Source organism: Octodon degus, unplaced genomic scaffold, assembly GCF_000260255.1.
Source record: "Octodon degus isolate 3935 unplaced genomic scaffold, OctDeg1.0 scaffold00025, whole genome shotgun sequence".
Classification (NCBI taxonomy): domain Eukaryota; kingdom Metazoa; phylum Chordata; class Mammalia; order Rodentia; family Octodontidae; genus Octodon; species Octodon degus.
The window spans coordinates 4,462,822-4,482,391 of NW_004524601.1; the positions used below are offsets into that span (position 1 = coordinate 4,462,822).

The window sequence follows — 19,570 nt, forward strand, 5'->3', positions numbered from 1 at the left end:
ATAGTCTACGGCCGTACCACCCTGAACACGCCCGATCTCATCTGAAACACCTTCTGATATATCAAGAGAAACCCCCAAATCCAAATTCTCATGTAAGCTTTCCATATTTTAAAAAATACTGTGTGAATCAAATTAACCACAACTACAGGTTGACTCTGTCTTAAGGTCATGAGTTTGGAACCTTGATATAAAAATGTTATCAAGGCGCAGCGGTTGACAGACAAAGATGGGGAAAGAACAAAGGTGGATATATTCTTTGAGAGCAGTCAGTTACAAAGTATGTATTTGAAAATTATCTATTTATAAGCATCTTTCTGAAAACCAAGGTGGAGTAATTCACTTGAGCTGAGAATGTCCTTGTGAGGACCTCATGGAGCCGAAGCAGCACGGAACCCTTTACTCTGTATTTTGGGTTGCAGGTCGCCTTCCTGTCTTCCAGGAGAACGCAGGCTGCTGACATTCAGCTTCTGCAAATGGCCAAGGCTTGGTGCTGCTCGCAGGGTGGGAGTCCCAGCACTGACTTCCTGGGTCTCACCACAGCCTTTCCTTAACATGCTTTTTACTGCTGGAAATTTATCTGCCTTTGTTTTGTGCTGTTAATCTAAAACTCAAACCCACGTAACCGGTGGGCAGGTGGCGATAATCATTCCTGTCCTCCAGCATCCTGGACGGTCTTTCATTGCTGCTTCTTAAAAAGGTTTTATTTCATCCTTAAACCAGCACACTGTTAAACTCTTCAAAGAATAAAGGTTTATCTTATTTTCTCTTCTTTTTTTGCACAAAAATGGTTTTTGCTTTCCTTCTATATAGACCTCACTAGCACTACATTTGTGACCCCAATATAACTCTGGACTCGAAAGAATAAATTAAAGTTAGAATATTTGATAAAAGCATGACCTTTACATTGACATACTTGAGTTCTGTGCACTTTTTGTTGATGATCATAAAATTCTCATATAGATAGATCATCCCAAAACACAGTCACTAATTTTTCATTTAGAAAACAAAAGCTAATAATTTAAAAAATATTTAGAAAAATATGTTTCTTTCTCAATTTGTAATAATGTTATAAAATACCTCCTCTGGCTCAAAAAATACTTAGGCATCTGTCTCAGTTACTCTTTTCTTGTAGGTAGCACAAATTCCCGACACTCAAAATGGAGGAAGGAAAGGTTTATTTAGCTCACAGTTACTGGAGGTTTCGTAGTTTAACGCAGCCTGAATTATGTAGCAAGACCTTGGAGCCTTATTTGCTCAGGAGAAAGGGTCGCTGCCTTCGCCTTCTCTAAACATCTCTCTGCCCAAGGCGGCCTCAACTGCAGCCCCTGCCGCCTGCACTGCAGGGTCTGGAGGAGAGGCTGGGGTGCTCCCGTACGCGTGACGACCCACTCCGCACCTCCAAGAGGGGCCACCTCGGGTGGAGAGGAGATGTTTAGATGTTTTCTGAGTGTCGAATATTGGTCCCAGTAATGAGAGAACAGTAACTAAGACAGTCTCATACAAAAATTTCTCTCTAGACTGGTATTCAGTGGCCTTTGGAAAACAGACCCCAAGTTGACTCCTTGAACTCTGTCTCTGCTCTGGCCACACATATCTCTCCTTGTCCCATCCCCAACCCAAACTAAACCCCTATATCAAGTTCAAGTAGAGATCTACTTTTTATTAGGACGTTCTTGCCCCACTATCTGACGCAGTTTCTTCAGGATTGCTTTAAACCGCATGAAGGCCATCTTTGGCAGTGTGTAGAATGAGTGTCAGGAAAGCCAGTGCCCACGATGAATGTTTCTGTCTCCAAAATTCATACATTGAAATCTGATCTCCAATGGGATAGAGTTTTGAGGTAGGGCCTTGGAGAGGTGGTGAAGTCGTGAAGGTGGAACTCTGTCGATGGGCTGAGGCCCCAAGGAGAGATCCCAGGGAGCTGCCCTACTCCTGCAGCGTAAGGCCACAGCAGGGGCAGTGGGCGTCTGTGAGGCAAGAAGTCCCCCCCACATTCTGCGTCTACCAGACGCAGCCTTGATCTTGGCTTCCCGGCCTACAGAACAGTGAGCAATAAATCTGTGTGGATGTAAGCTCCCCAGCCACTGATACACTGCAGTAGCTGCCCACGTGGGCTGAGACACCAAGGGGGACTGAGAGGTTCCTGCGTGTTTCCTTCTAAGCTGCCACTCACACTTGGGCCCGCTACATCTTAGCTAAAGTTCTAGCAACAGAAAGCCAGGCAATGAAGAGAAGAAAACATATTTTCAAATGCTTAAAGCAGAGCTGACCTAAACTGAACCTTCTAGGGCAAAAGAGCCCTGAATGAAAGCAGTAGAGATTCCTCTGACAGGTCTAGAGAATCAATGGAGTCCCAGAATCAGACGGTCAGACCCACCCTAGGCAGACGGCTCTTCTTGTCCTCCCTCCTCATGGCCTGGAAGCCTAAGCGAAATTCCCCAAAGAGCACAAAGGGTGAGTCTGGCTTCCTGAAGCTGGCCGAGGAGGGCAGCGCTTTGTCCTTGGGATGGGAGCACGGGGAACGGAGAGGGGCTGTGCGTTTCCATAAGGGGCTAGTTCTGTTCCTCAGTGGTTGGCTTCTCAGAACGAAACAAAATAGAAGAAACAAGCAAACAAACAAACAAAACTGAACAGGGCTGGGGAGATAGCTCAGCTGACGCTAGCTGCGACAAGAAGGCCACATTACCACTTCTTCAAATTTGCATGACACCTCCAGTCATGGCAAGACCATTAAACACCATGGTGCAGCTTGAAGCTTGTCTAACCCATACAAAGTCTCTTGTATGTTTTTTATTTTTAAATAAATTCTTCATGCATCAAGTTTAATTTCACTTTGAAAACAGGACATTTCTCTTCTTGCTTTAATAAAACTAATTCCCTCTGACCCCAAATATTAAAGACATTTGATGATCTAGTAAGATGTCGCTTTGATTTTACCTGTTCTTTGGTGGCTACTATACGCCCTGCATTCTGGACATGTGAGTATGTTTATTACATGCATATGTGAAAATTCCACAATGAAGCACAATATCCCATGTAATTAATACATACTAATAAAATGTATATTGGGGGAAGAAAGAAAGACAAGTTCTGTAGAATCAGTGTGTCTCCCTCCACAGCACTACTGAACAGTGGGGACTAAAATGTTTGGGTTGGTTTTCCCTCATCTGCCTTCCTGTTGTACGCAATTGCCTCATGACTATGTAGAAGGACTAAGGATAACAGGGCGTGTGAAGCTCAGAAGCAAGCACAAAAGCCCGACGTTTCTCCTAAGTTGTTGCTCCGTTCAGTTCAGGTGTGCTGAGGGCTAACAAGTACACATCAGTGAGTGCTTCCTAATCAATTTTGACACGTCCCTAGCCAAGGCCTTTTATTTACATGTAAAACTATATTTCAAAAATTAGGCCCGCTGCTTGGATAAATGCTTGAATAATTAGATGAAGAGATAAATCTCCTGTGTCTAAACAATCCCAAATAATCCATACAGGTACAGTATTGAATTTCTGTTGAGCTTAACTGTGGCTGCCTGTGATGACTTTGTTCCCATGAGTATGTCACAGCAAAGGGGCAGAGGGAGGAAAGTGGACGAAGCTAACCAGTACTGCCTCAGCCAGGTGGCCAAGGACAGTAGCGCCACTCCTCAGTCATGTGGGTAGTGCGGACCCCTATGTGGTGTGAAACAAATGGTGCTTTTTCTCCCCAAAGCCTATAGTCCCACGCTAATGAAGTGAAGACATCCAAGTCCAATAGAGGCACAGCATGCAAAACATTTAATCAGTATCTTAAAAAAAAAATCTAGATCCTAGAATCCAAGAAAAGTCTGAGAATTGGTTTTTCAGGAAAAGGAGTCTTGTGCGACAGGATAACTAACAATACATGGCAGTCTGGATTGGATCTGAGCACAGACAAGCACACTAGCTCAATACGAAAGACATCTGAATAGAACGCGGACGTCACTTAATAATAATGGATCAGTATCAGTTTATGAAGTATAGCTAACGTACTATACTTCAGTGAGACATCAGTAGAGGAAGCCAGGTGTGAGGGATTCTGTCCTATTTTCTCAGTTTTTCTGACTCTAGAACTCTACGGAAAGTAAATAGCTGGGCTTATAGGAAAAAAAAATAGCATTAAAAGTAGCACATCTTGGTGCCACCGAATCAACTCATTAGTGATTATTCACAGAGTAAGCAAAACCATTCTTTAATCAAATAGCAACTACAAAAAGGGACACATCTGGGCTGGAAATGTAGCCCAGTGGCTGAGTGCTTGCCTACAACGCAGGAGGCCCTGGATTCAATCCCCAACATCACCAACAAGATAAAATGTGTACAGAGACCTACAAAGGCTTCACAATGGGAAGAATGTCGCCTCCACAAGGGAGCAATGATTCCATTCTAATAATTCCAATATATCCCATTATAATGATATAATATTATATTGCAGTAGTAAATCTAATGTTTTGTAATAAAAGCAAGTGGATTTTTAAAACATGGAATTATAGATTACCAACAAGTACCTTCGTGGCAGAATCTTTCCAATGAAATAAAAAAAAAAAAATCAAAGACCTAGAAACCAGCTAATCAGGTGCCATGCCTAGAAAGACTGTAGAGTAGTAAACCAATTCTTCAGATGGATATGCAAGACTCTGGAGACACAATTTCAAACAGAGCAGGCAACTAGGTTCATTCACACCGGAAACAGACGCCATGCTTTGTCTTTCAATCCTTAGAGTGATACCTCCATCTATCTGCTAGTCCCCAGACACACTTATTGATGACTTTGGGTCAGCTTTGGACGCATCTACTGTAACATTATGTGGTAACTGTTACCTAATCCTCCTTCTCTGCCGGCTAAAACTGCCACCGCCACAGTCTCATTTTCTCCCTGTTGCTGGATTCTTGATGACCTCGTGTTTCCTTTTCCTGGGTCAAGTTAGCAGTGTGCCAAAAAAGCCGGTAGAGACGTCCACCCCCGCTGCATAACACGCACAACGTGCCCCCGGGGCTACCCTGGGGTCGAGGGTGGACCTGGACATCCCGTGACCATAAAAACCACCCCGCACATACCTTATTGCTTTCTGGCTGGAGCGGCGTAGGCTCATGCTGCACACCTTAACCTTAAATGTGATTAAAAGAAATTTTGGCAATAGTACTTGACAATTAAAAGGTATCCATTTTAATACACACATGGAAAGAAGAGTAGTGAATAAACAGCTACTTTCCTCTCAGTAAATTCATCTTTATTCATTCTTGGTGTGGATTTCATTATGTACAACCGATAGTCCTAAGCACTGTACTCTACAAAGCATGAAGCCTTGTTTTGGGGTGCATCTGATGTCCCCCAGGGCCTCACGCAGTCATGGTGTGGGCTTCTAGAGATTAGGACTGACTCGTGGTCCAGTGCTGGGATTATGGCACACGTGCTACGCCCTCCCTGGGGCAGGAGCCTGCACACAATGCAAGGGAGGGAGAGGGGCTGGCTGTTGCTGCTCCTCCCTTTTGCTCTTGCTGTTTTCTGCCACCATGAACTACTGCCCTCTATCCTGTGCCACTCTGCCCTGGAGCCAGCTAAGTACGGACTGAAACTTCCACAAACCGTGAGCTAAGTGAACCTTTTCTGCCCTAATTTTGGGTGTCAGGTATTTTGTTTCAGCAATGAGAGAAAAGTAACGAAGACAAGACCCCAGGCGAACATAGGAAGTGTTCAAAATGCACGAGCTGAGTGGCACCTGTCTGACATCTGAAGTGACCTGGATACCTCTCACCTAACCCCACAAGTCTGGCTGTGGTGTTCAATTGTGGCTGAAATTGGTGAGGTCCTAGTGTCCCCTCTGGGGTGGCTACAGTGGCTCTGGACAAAGGTGGAAAAGTCCTCCATCACTCTCAGACCCAGCTCTCTCCACAGGCCTCTGCCTCAATGGCACTTGATAGCCAGGCAGCACTTCCTGACCTGTACACCTCATCGTGGTCTTGATTCTGCAGAACAGGAAGTGGCCCATAGCAGCTTCATCTAAGAACCAGAAAGGAAGGCTTGGTCTTTCTTTTCCTGAGGGCTCATACCCTGCACTAAGACACCAACAGTAGTTGGTGACGCTTGGACTAGTCCAGAGTTGCTAGGACTAAAGGGCTGATGACATCCACAGGCACAGATCTGGAGCAAGGGGCCGGCTCCACTTCGCTGGTGAGAATGGAAATTAGTGTAATTAATTGAAACAATAAAACCCTATTGCGCAGCATGGATTAAATCTAAACACATTTGCATATGAGGGGTGATAGGAAAATATGGGGAGTGTTAAATTTTTAAAAATTGATTATAGTAAAAGACATGCCACAATTAATCTTCATCAAAATACTGCTCCTTGCTTTGAGCACACTTTCACATTGCATTTGTCACTTTCTGAAGCAGTTTTAGAAGTCTACTTTCACAAGTATCTTTAGATAGTATGACGTTGTTGCTAGCCTGCTTTTTCACTGGATGGCACTTGGCGGGGGCATTCACCTTGTTTTTGATCACACCTCATACTTTGTAAGTGCTCAGGAGATGCTACCTTCTTTCCCCTTCTTCTGTCCATGCACTGCCACCACAGCTCCTGTGCATTGCCTTTTTTTTTCTTGTTTATATTTTAGGGAAGGTCTACATGGTGTTCAGGGTCTCGCTACTAGATTGGACTCATAGTAATCCGCTTGTTTACAGCCTTGGTATTCCTGTTTAGGCAGTCTCACCATGGAAATGTCTACTTCTTTTTTCAGTACTGAGGACTGAACCCACTAGCACGGGGCATTTTACCACTCCATATACCCAAAGCCCATCACCATGTTTTGAATTTTTGAGACAAGTCTCCTTAAATTTCCCTTAAACTTGAGATCTTCCTGCCGCAGCCTCCCGAGAAATGAAAATTTGTAACAACAGGTACATTTCTTTTTCTACCTCTCATCTTGCTTTCTAGTTTGCAAGTTTTGTATCTCTGTCCTAGAAATTATTGCTCCAAATGATAAATCATTCTTGATTTTCCTAAATCTTCGTCTAAAACCGTCTCAGGCAATCCGGGGTGGAGTGTGGGCAGCTTGGCAGCTGGGGAGATGGGAGCACCAAGCTTCAGGGTGGTCTTGGAGCTTTGAATGATGCACACAGCTACAGATAAGACAGTCAGGGCTCAGCCTGGCTGGCCATCTCCAGGTTAGCTCTTCCTGACAAAGTATGCTTTCTTTCTGCCCCATTGCCTCCAGCCAGGATGGATGGAGGGGAAGGGAGAGAAACAGGGTCAGTTCACTTGTTCTCTGTCCACCCCTCTCCTTTACAATGCCCCCCACATGTCCACTATCTTTATCTCTAGTCTGAGCCCCCAACAGGCCCCTTTCTCATGTGTAAAATGGGACAGCACCAGCGTTGCTTACAGCAATCTCAGGATTGGTGAGGAGCACATAAAGCCCTGCATGGAATATGTAACTAAAGAGGCGCCGTGAACACCAACATGCCCTGCCCGCACTGAGCAGGCACAGCTGGCCTCGAGGCATTTAGGCCTGCTGGGGACTGAGCTACTTGAAGGGGATTTTCTAGGTCAATGAGTAATGGGAAGTGTCTCAAAAGTGCTGCTTAGCTTTACCCTGAGACAGCAACCTTTTCAGACCCAGGCGCGCTCTCCGTGGAAGTCAGCAGCTGGGAGATTAAGAGATAATTAAATACTAAATAAAACTACTCTCTTCCATTTGTATAACTTGAGGGGAGGAAGATTAAATGCACCTTTAGTCTAGTTAAGCTAACGAGGCTCGCTAAAGTAATGGGAACTGATCAAATCTCTATTTTTGCAATTTCCTGTTCTAAGCAGGAAACCAAAAAGACAAACACCAGGGGTGACAGACAGGAAGAAATAGGCAAATGACTTTATGCCCATGCAGCTTCTCTCAAGGCAGCAAGAAAACCATCTGTCGAGCTCTTAGCACGCTCCTGTGTGAAGAAGACTCACCCTGATGCAGGCCCGCGGTCTCCAGTGGGCATTGCACCTAGGCCCAGGGTGTGACGGCTGATGTCCTGCTGACCTGGTCTGTGCACAAGCCTTCTGATGAGACGTGAACCGTGGCAATGTCAGTCCAGAGCCAGGAACGCCGAGCCCCAAACCCAACTAGCAGAGAGCAGGCGAGGAAAAGGCAAAGGGCTGCTCTCCTCACACATTTTCTCTAAATAAGTTCAAGATGCCACTTCAAAGAATCTTCATCTTTGGTAGTATTTCAATTGTACATGAAGATGCTCCTTTCTAATCAAAACTAAGTTAGGTCTCTAATCATTTAGCTTAGCATGAAATGGGAAGATCTGAAGGCTGCAAGTGGCCTGCCTGCTTTTCACCTTTGATGTCCAGCAGGCCAATGGCTAGAATAAAAAAGACATTCTTTCAAATCTGCTTTACAGAGTTGGCAGCAGGCAGACTCAGTCCAGGCTCTAGCAGCTCAAACAGAAAAGCATGTCTTATATATCACATTAAATAATAATAAAAAATACCTAATAGGAACCAGTTCCCAAAGCTTCACTAGATAATTCGGTACATTTGAAATCGAGTATGGTTTCCATGTCTCTCTTAAGCACTATATAAAATGAGATACTCTCAGACATACTGGAACATTTCTGTTTTGATTGGCTCGGGGAGGCTGGAAGTATTTGCCATGATTTATAATTCACCAGTTACCCTCCTCAGAGCCACTTTCTCGGTTTATAGAAATTGCATAACTGGGAAATAACACAATAAAAATCTTACATGCTGATGGCTAAAAGTTGGATCACAATTTCAATTGCAGTTCTTTCCTAGCAGGAGAAGAATGCCAACATTTTCCTTTTTTCATCTTTCAAAATATTTAATCTTTTTTGATTCATTTAAGTAGTTGTTTACAAAAGCCTATTTATTTGGGTTTTTTTTTCTCTTTTAATGAACAATGGCTTATTTATGGAAGTTCAGAGAGGCTGATGGATGTACAAGAGGTCAAGATGTAGAGCTGTAGCTGTAGAAATTGACTAAGAAACCAGCTTTTTCGAGAAGTTGCACCTGTTAACTGCACACAGTTAAGCACCTCTGATGTTGAAAGAAACGTGTTGCCCAGATGCTGAGGAGATCATTACAAGGAGTTAGGCTGGAGAGCCAAGTTCAGGACCAGACTACCCCAAAGGACATCCACAGGCCCGACTGGGTCAGAGCAGGTGAAGAGCCCGCTACTTGCTACTCGCAAATGCAGGGGTCAGGCTGAGGCTGGTCCAAGGACACCACCAGTGGGGGCGTCCAAACCTGCGCCTTGGCTGGCCTCCTGCTATGCCCGCTGGCCCAGCTGCAAGCGCTCCACATTCACAGCACAACCCGTGCACCTTGGCGGAGGCCGCAGCACCTGAGCTCACAGCGCCTGCCCACCCAGTGGCGGAGGGGCGGGCCAGGGACACGGTCCTTACCTTAACTACTGCGGCCTCAGACGAGAGGAACTCTCCGAACGCCTGAGGGGTGGAGATCCACAGTGATTATCCCACGACAAATATCCCAGTCCTGAAAGAACAATCTGATTACTATGATTAAAACAGAAGTTCTCTTTTTGTTCTCCAAGTTTGTACATTCACCAATTATTAAGTGTTGCGCACAGCGCACACTGGGAGGCCGAGGCAGAAGGCTCCCCAGCTGGGGTGCAGCAGTTTAGTCGCTTAGCAAGACTCTGTCTCACAATAAAAAGCAAAAACAAGGACAAGAAAACAAAATATTCATAAAATTTAAAGTGAGCCACCGCTGGGGCTCAGGACAAAAGCCTCAGGTTCTACTTCTAGTACTGCAAAAAACAAAGCCAGATAAAACAAAGCAAAACAAAACATTTTCTAAGGACCATCAAGAGCTTTGGTTTATATAGTTCTATCTATTAATACTTGTCGGATGTTAAAAGTGACAAGTTAACATATTTATTAATCATCTAAAATAATTACATGTTGGCACATGTCAATGACATCTTACGAAAAACAGCTATGTTAAAAATGCTCCAAAACAAAGTAGTGATAAGGGCTACTATTTCATATTTTTGTAATCACTTGAAGTTCTGGTTTAAGAGAACACAGGAGGGCCGGCCAAATAGCTCAGGGGATTAAAGCGCCTACAAGCGGGCGCAGAGGCCGGGATTCTGTCACTGGGCCTGCCGCCCCGGCCCTGCCCCTGGGCGCACTGAGACAGCGATTGAGACTGGGCGTGGTGGCGTACACCGGGAATCCCAGCGCTTGGGAGGCTGTGAACAGGAGAATCACTGAGTCTGATCTAATAGCAAGACCCTGAACACCCTGCAGACCCTTCCCTAAAATTAGAGAGAGAGAGAGAGAGAGAGAGAGAGAGAGAGAGGACAGCAGGTGTGTAGATCAGCTTTTATGTGATCTGAGTAACTTTCACCTTGGAGACTCCCTAAAAGGGCCGGGGGACGCACGGACGCAAGGCACATTTGCGACTGACACGCGGTGAGGTGTGTCCTGCAGAGACGCGGTCCTGCGGCTCTCCTGCATTCCTTTCCACATATTTTTGCTCAGAGGTTGACAAGATAGAGCCTGCCTCAACTTATTGAGACAATTCTGTTTTTAGTAGACAGCAAAATTAAGAGCAGGGCCATATTCTGTTTATTTTACTGAGCTTTGTTTTTTCCTTTGATCTCAGAAGTAACTTCCAGGTCTAATTTCTACTTGTACAATTCTCTATATTAAGACGTTTTAAGCAATGGCAAATAGATTCATTTTCTTAGTAAAAAAGTCTTTTATTTTAGGATGGTTTTAGATTTACAGAGTTATTTCAACGATAATACAGAGCATTCCTACATGGGCCAGGACAAGCTTCCCCTAATATTATCAGTATATATTAGTAGGGCACATGTATCACATATAATGGGGCTATATCAACACATTATTAAATTAGATTCTCCCCAAATAAAAGACTCAATCAAAAAAATTGGCAACTGAAATGAACAGACACGTCTTAGAAGAAGTACAAAAGATCAATACATATATGAAAAATGTCCAACATTTCTGGCAGCCATGAGAGAAATGCATTCCATCTCATGTCAAAAAGAATGGCTGTCATCAAGGAAACAAATACCCTAAATGCTGGCGAGGCTGGGGAGGAGGAACCTGTTACACTGTTGTTAGAAATGTAAACTAGTACATTCTGCTGTGGAAAGCACTATGGAGATTCCTCAAAAAAGCTAAACCATGAAATCCTATTTGGCCCAGGTTTTCGGTTTCTAAGTGCCTTCCCCAAAGCGCTAAGGGCATAGTCTAGTGACCCGGCGTACCCATGCTTATGCCAGCACAACTCAAAATAGTTACATCTTGGAAGCAGCTCAGGTGTCCATCAACACATGATTTGATACAGCAAACAGGATACTTATACACAATGGAGTAATCCTCTTCTATAAATAAGGATAAATTTGAGTCACTTGTAAGAAAATGGATGTACTTGGATACCGTCTTGGTAAGCTAAATTAGCACACAAGCTTACATATCACAGAGCTTCTCATATGAGGAAACTAAAGTATAAATAAAGAATAAATGAGTTAAATAAAAGACAGATGACAGGAAATGGGGAGATAAATCTTTATCAAAGGGGAAGGGAACAGGAAATTTAAGATGTGCTCTGTACACACACCAGTTCTCCATGATGAACGTAATGGTTATGGACTGTGAATGTGGACTAATGGGAATTCTAAGTAAAGTGCAGACCTTATTAAGGTTTCCTTGGCCTTTTTCTAACACGACGTTTCTCTTCCAGGATCTCATCCACAATGTTGTGTTACCTTTAGTCTTCATATCTTCTTAGACTGACTGCTTGGCTGTGGCCATGTCTCAGACTTCTCTTGCTTCTGGAGGTCCTGACAGCTGGGGATAACAGAGCACGAGTTTTCTAGAATGACCTTCCACTGGGACTTGCCCTGGCATTTTTCTTGTGCTTGGAATGGGGCTCTGAGTTTGGGGGAGGGAGTTGAGGGGTTATAATATGAATCTCACTGCACAATATTGAGTGTGCAGAGGATCCGCGTGACTTTTGCTGAGCACCTGGCTGTACCTCTCCCTGTCCATTCTGTACACTTTGGAAGTCATGAGTGGCTCTAGATTACCATAGAGTGAAAGCTGCTCCATTCATTTGAAGGTGGGATGTCTACCTGGGTGACTCACGATTCTCCTATGTGGAAGATTCATTTGTTCTTTTCCACATATTTATTGAACAATTTATTTATGTCAGTCAGAACTCATCAACATTTATCTTACGTTTTGGGTTGCACTTCAACACCGCCTTGTTTATCACATGGCTCCGATTGCTCTTGCTTTGATCATTAGGAGCTCTTTCACCCGGCTGCTGGGTGTTTTGACCCAGCAGCCCATGACTGTGTGGTGGCATCTGTGGGTCTGCACTTCCTTTTTGAGAGACGTCAGATTGCTCAGGCCCCATCTGTGTAGAGTATCTCTATCCCCAGGGCTGGAGTCAACCAGTTCCTCAAGGAGTGCTGGTTCCATGATTAGAGGCCAGGTTTAATGGTTGCTGTGCAGGTGTCCCTGCTGTAGAGACGCCCAGCTGACCAAACCAGGAGAGGTGTGTCTAGATACAAACCCGCCTGTCCAACCATGTCTATGAATATTTGCACATGGAAACACCTGACCTATATTGAGCTCAGTCTGAGTTTGTACTGATGTCTCTCACTCTAATCCTCTGGCACTCCAGAAAGTCTAAACGCCTCCCTTTGCATTTTTAATACAAAGAGTAATTTTAATGAGAAAGCTATTTGGGAGTGGTAGGTGGGAGAGGAAACAGTGATGATAATGGGCTCCAGAACTAAATTGATTGATTGATTGATTGATTAATGGATTGATTTACACTGCCAAGGATGGAACCCTGGATGTCACATATGCCACATAGATGCTGTCCCGCCAGAGCTGTGCCCCAGTACTAAGGTGAATGAAGCCTCTAGGACCTGGGCTTCTCCACGAAGCGCTCAGGCTATGCAGTGGAGGGCGGTGTGAATTGTGGCCTGTGCATGACGGCTCGAGCTCCTGTGGGGCCTTTCTCTTCGCAGCAGGACAGTATAGCATTTTAGCTTGGACCAGCGTGTGAGGATGGCATGCGCTGACTAGCGCAGCCCAGGGAGGACTGCGGCAGAATCTTTACATGTGAGTTGTTCCGACGGGTACTCCGTGGGCAGCGTGTTATTATCTCCATTTTACAGACATGCAAACAGAGGTACGGGATTTTCTAACCCGCCCAAGCTCTCACAGCTTATTAATGATGGAGCTCCTAGCTCATAAACCTGACCTTTAAAGGGCTCCTGCGCCTCCCTGAACCTAATTCTCTTCCTATAAAAACAAAGCTATGAAATGCTGCTCTCCCTGTGAGGCTAACAGTGAAAAAGCCTAAAGGAAGCCTTGACTACTGCTGATGGCAGAGACACTGTGAGGACCAAAGAGGTCTCCATTTCTCACATTCTGCGTTGTGGGTGACGTGGAGGGATGCAGCATGTGGAGCCGTGTGACCCGCGCCCTCGTGCTGTGCCCTGCAGCCCGGCGAGGCAAAGATCACTCCTGGAGGGTGACTTGGCAGGGGTCAGATGCTGGCCCTGGCTTATCTACCCTGCCATTGCCTGTCGTAAGAGGACTCACTCAGGGAAAGGTTCCTGCGAGCCTAACCACTTCTCACCTGCCCCATGTTCCCAGGTCATGATTCTCAGTGTGTGCAGACAGGAGAGGGAGTCTCCTAGGAGAGTGAAAAGGAAAGAGACTGGATGTGGAGCAGGCATGGGCATCACCCCTTTAATGCCACACGATGACATTTTCATGCCCTACATGCATGGCTTTGCTCCAGTCCACATAAAGGTCCTTGAAACCTCAGTAACTGTCCTCTTTGTGCAGAGGCCCCTGCAGTCACCCTCTGCTGACCTCAGAGCTTCGCTTGGAATGATTCTGAAAGTGGTTGCCTCCCGTGCCCTGCTCCTTGCTGGGGACTCCAATGCGCCTTTCCCAAGGGTCCCTCCCAGGATGGATATTTACCAGCACCTCCTGTGGCTCCAACACAGTGCCGGTCAGAAGGAGCCGTCCTGGATGTCCAGGCCTCCCACAGGGAGCCTGCAGGCCACACACCCCAGGAGTCCCATCCGGCTGGCACCTTCCCTGTGCGCCTTCTTATATTTCTGTCTCCTGGAGGCTGGAGCCAGTCTTCCCATGTCCCCAGCTTACAGATATGAAAGGTGAGGATTTCCCAAAGCCACATAGGAGGGGTGACAGGCCTGGCCTCGCGCACAGGCCCTGAGGTCTCACACTGAACCACACATGCATCCTGTTCTCTCACCCCCTCCTGAGCAGAGCTCAGGGCCCAGAGGGTTTGTGGCTGGAGCACAGAGCTCTGTTTGCTGCAGCTTCTGGTGATCACTTTGATTTGCAAATATAGAGGAGTCTCTGAGGCCCAGCTTTAAACAAATTGTGGTGGACAGCCAGAGAGCAGAGCAGCAGACAGAAAGCATGGCCGGGTACTGTGGGGCGGGTGTCTTTGTGGGGTCTCAGTGGAGCCAGGGGGCTCTCAGGAGAGGAAGCAGGTTCAGCCACGTGGACCCCAAATTGCGCTGGAGTCAGGACCTTACATGTGGTGTTAGGCACTTTTATCAGATTATGTAAGTGAAATTAAGACATATGTTGGGTGTATTGTGAGGGATTATTTAAATACATTTAAAAATTACATTTTCCTAAAGTAAGTTTGATGTAAAGAGGTGAGCATATCTTGGAGTTACATATCAGTGGACAAAAATAATTGCCCCGCAAGCAGTGACAAGTGGTGAGGTGTGTGATCATTTTGAAGTCTCTACCTTCTCTTCCAGGTTTCCTCCTGTCTAATACAGGAGACTTGAAGGATTGCTGACATTCCACACAGCTCTGATGCTGTGAAAACCAGCTCTGTCTGTACCACTCACACAATCAGAGGCGTAGACAGGACTGCAAGGGCACACGCCAGCCCTGTAGGTCCACCCTGTCCAGGGCAGGAGCCGTCAAATGCAGGTGGCTATGCAGCGCTGGACATGTGGCTGGACTGGGAAGCACAGTAGGTGTGAAACACCAGACTTAAAACAACAGGAGAGAAGAAGTAAAATACCTCAATAGCTTAAGTTGTACGTTATGTTAAGAATATTTTGGATAAACTGAGTTTAAAAAATCATTAAAATTAATTTCACCTGATTTTCTGTTTTAAAGTATGGCTTCTGGAGCATTCAGAGAACCACAGTATGTGGTGTTTCTCTTTGGAGGCTGGGCTCTGTACTCTGTGGCGGGCAGTCGGCTTGGCACAGTGGCCCTAGCCAATCACAGAGAAGCATTGGGTCACCCTTTGGGAAAGACACTTACCAGTCTGAGTCAATGCTTGCGTCAGGAAAGGCTTGCCCCAGTTGCCTTGCTGATGAGGTTGTTTGCAGAGAACCTGGGCTGGGAGGGCTCTAGACTCTGGCTTCGCTGTGTGCTACAGACTTACAGGTAACTGCCCCGGCCCCAACCCGCCTACCTCCAGAGGGTTTCTGTTCAGGGCAAGCACCTCTGTGGAGCCGAGTTGAGTAGAGCCTCTGCAGATGCAGCTGGCTCCCCGCCTGGCTCCCTCTGGCCTGGTCACACAGTTTTGATTCTTCAGGGGCACGCAGGTAGCTGTGCTTGGCTTGCTCTCTCCACGTGGACTGAGCCATAGACTATTCCCATAAAAAGCACTCTGGGCTTCCATCCTGAGGAGGAGGCATCTGTGAGCAGGGTTTTGAGAGGGAAGTCTTCTTCTTGTGTAATATTCCACCCTCCTTTGTCTCTGTAGGGAGCCTTGGTGTAATCAGGCAGTATTATCTTCTGGGTCAACATGTGGGGCTGGCCTGGTGCTGTTTGGGAAGGTCAACTTTCTTGAGCAAGCCATGGTGGTGACAGTGGCACAAGTAGACATGGCCATAGGCAGAGGCTCACTTGAGTGGCCAGGAAGGCCCACAGCCCTGACTTGGCCTGTGATGACTTACTTATGGCGCTCATGAGAACCTCTCTTAGGAACCTGCTGGGCTTCAAAATAAACTACCAGCCTGGGCCACTTCAGCAACAGACGGTAGTTTCTTAGAGCTCTGGAGACCACCTGTCCTTGGATCAAGGGGTTGGGCTTAGTTTCTTCTGGGGCAGCTTGGTCTGGCTCACAGAGGATGGCTCTTACACCATGCCCTCACAGGAGGTCTCCCTGGGTGTCTGCGCCCCAAGCTCTCCCTCTTACAAGGACATCAGTCATCGGGGAATCATATGACCTCAGCTGTAATTGCCTCTTCAAAGGCTACATCTCCAAATGTAGTCCTGTTCTGAGGTACCAGTGTTAGGACTTCAGTGTCTGAGGAGGTGCACTTTGGTCTGAACCCACCCATGGTCATACATGGTCTACAGCCACCACCCCTGATCAAATGTGGCTCAGAGACATGAGCTTCATGAGCCATGTGCTTGGGGCAGTGACCCCAAGAGGACTCTGAGATCACATGAGGACTCGGCACTGAAGGTGACACACACTTGCCAGGGCTGTGAAGGGGTGTGGGGAAATGAGGCAAAGGGAGGGCAGTGTTGAGTCGTGAATTTTCTTGTTAGGCCACAGGTACCACTGTCTGAACCTTAAAACCTGGAGTTCCTTATTTATTTATTTATTTATTTATTTATTTGATGCAGGGTCTTGCTAGGCAGCTCAGACTCGTAGTGATCCGCCTGTCTCAGCCTCCCGCCTCCCCCGGGGCTGGCACAGCATGTGGTAGCGGGAATCGAACTCAGGTCTTTGTGCTTGCCAGGCAGGTGCTTAGACCATTGAGCTATCTCCCCAGCCCCTGGACTTCCTTGTTAATTGAGCCACTGTGGCAGAGCCAAGCAAAAGTAGCCTTATGTTTTTGGGAGCAGGTGCTGTGGTCCAAGTGTTGAGGACCTAGTTAGAAGCATGCAGTAAGTGTGAGAATAAGCCCTGAACCAAGGGAGCAGTCAGGTCAGCAAGGAGGTGGAAGTCAGCAAAGATTCTGATTTCTGGGGAGAAGACCTTGAAGTTGGAAATTGCTGAGTAGACAGGTGCTGATGAGGATGACAGTGAAAGGCAGGTCAGCAATTCCTCTTCTAGGGACCTTTCCCACCCACACCCACATTTACAGCATCACAGTTCATAACATCTAACTCTCGGGACAGGCCTAAGTCCATCGGCAGATGATTGGATAAAAACAAGATAGTACTTACACACGTAAGTGGGGTCCCACTCTGCTGCTATAAAGAAGGATAAGTTTGAGTCACTTTTAGCAAGTGGGTGCACCTTGAGACCATAGTGTTAAGTGAAATAATCAGGCACACAGGCTTAAACATTATGTGAGCTTTCTTATATGAGAAACCCACAGTATCAGTGAGTAAAATAAAAGATAACAGAAAGCAGGGAGATGGAGCTTCTGCAAACGGAAAGGGCACTGATAGATGAGAGAGGGAAGGAACGAACGGGCCACAAAGGGGGCTGAGGCAGAAAGCAGGAAAATGTGCTATGGACACCCACCAGCTCCCCTCAGTGGGCACAATCACTATGGACTGCAAATCTGTACTAACAACAATTAAAATTTAACGGAAAGGAAAATGTAAGACATGAAAAGACCCTGGCTGGTTGGAGCAGAGAAATGGATTACAGTGGTGACAGGAAGAGAAAATGTGTGTCTGGTGTCATGGCGGAGGGAAGACGGGCTGAGTGCAAGAGGATCCCTTGGGTGTGGGGACCACTTACATGCTATGACTCAGAGGTCCAGAGTTACACACACACACACACACACACACACACACACACACACTACAAACCACCCACAGCGTCCAACCCCGCATCCCCAAAGGTGAATAAAGATCTGCTAGTGCAAGTCCTTGGTGTTCACAAGGGAACTGTCTCCTTGGTTTGTAGACACTATTTTTTAAAAACATTGGTCAAAATAAATTTTTTATTTTTTAAAGAGAATGCAAAATAGTGAAAAAAATTAGAAACAATACAGAATTTTACCAAACAAATAAATTCAATAATAATTGTATTGCATAATGCTGTCTTCAAATTAGTAGTTTAGATTACCAGATATAAGTATGCAAATTTGGCTTTAAAAAGTTATAAAAAATTAAAAAGGAGAAGAGAAAAAATTAAGTATTAATTGGTCCTTTCAGTTGACCAGCAGAAACCAGGAGTTCGAGTCTCCAAGCCATCCTGTGTATATACATACACATTTCTTTTTTAGTAGGCTCTTAGATCACCTGACAGGCCAGTTTCAGCTCGGAGCTTTTGATTGCATCCTCACTTACGCTTTTTCAGCCAGCGCCTGTCAGCAGCAAGGTGCGAGGCTCCTGCCACGAGGCTTGTGGGACAGGCGGCTTCCGCTGCGCCGGGGCCTCGGCGCTTCTGATCCGGTTGTCCCGGGAGAAGCACAGCGGAGAAGCAAACCCACGACCGGGTGGGAATGTGCTCAGTTTAGAGTGAGACAACAAGAAAACCTCTTTTGAACTGTGGCTGTTAGTCTTTAAAAAGAGGATGAGGCCACTCTTACTGTCTTTTCACATTCGTCTTTTCTTTTTACAATAATTGAAAATATACTCTGAAACCAAAAGTAGGTGACATGCACGCAAAGGCAGCACGTGTAACGCAGGATCATCGTTTGGCCTTGCATGATACACATGCCGCATGAAACAGTGGTGTTTGGCCAGACCTTTGGACTTTCCCCTTGTCTTTAAGACCTAAGCGATACTGAGCAGGTTTGGTCTGCGACCTCGACCTCGGCATCCTGGTCTGTCCACATCTGCCTGCAGCCCAGCCTCAGGGGAGGAGGCTGTTAGCGTGGACTTCTGCATACGCCCCCAGGGACGGTGACGGGTCCCGGAGCTCCTGTGCGGAGCTCCAACCACACGGGTGTGCTGGGGCAGGCAAGGGCACAGGAGATGTCTTCCCTGGGTAGTGACTTGGATGCTGCGTGGAAAGCTGCTGGGAAGTTTTGTTCCTTCCCCTGAGGGAAGATTGCACCCTGGACAGGTCCTGGCAGAGGGGAGGCCACGCCCCCTCCTCGGTCCCGCCCCGGCTCTGCTCAGGCCCCGCCCACTCGGGCAGCCCTCCCGCCCCAGGCAGTCCTGAGCCAAGTCTGGAACAGCTGGGTGGGCCCTCTGCCGTGGCCACACCCTCTCCCCGCCGGCCACGCCCCAGCACGCGCCTCCCGCAGGCGTCACCGCCCCGCCCTCCACGTGACAGCCTCGCCCTCCTTGCGCGCCGCGATTGGCTCTCCCGGACGGGGGTGTGGTCTGCCGGCCGCCCCGCCCCAGACGCGGCTGCAGTTTTTAAACCTCAACTGTAACTTCGCTCGGGACGCCGCCGCCGCCGCCGGCCCCCTAAGTGTCCCCGTGACTGCCGTCGCCCTGTCTAGGAAGGGTCGCCGAGGGTCCGCGGAGCCCAGCGGAGCTGCAAGCCGCCAGGGACAGCGGAGGCGCCGCCGAGAGCCTGAGGGGCTCGGTGAGTGTCCGGCCGGACCCGCGAGGGGCCTGGGGTCAGGGGACCGGGGGCCAGGGGTCCCGG

The 19,570-nt window shown here is 47.0% G+C and overlaps 1 protein-coding gene across 1 annotated transcript in view; it reads left to right on the forward strand.

Moving 5' to 3' along the window:
• Positions 1 to 19,353: 19,353 nt before the first annotated feature.
• The window catches only part of Stk17b (serine/threonine kinase 17b), a 26,744-nt gene continuing 26,527 nt past the window's right edge, over positions 19,354 to 19,570 (forward strand). The window contains exon 1 of the mRNA XM_004628612.2: positions 19,354 to 19,507. The gene's annotated coding sequence lies outside the window, so the exon portion shown is untranslated. The remainder of the gene's footprint in view (positions 19,508 to 19,570) is intronic.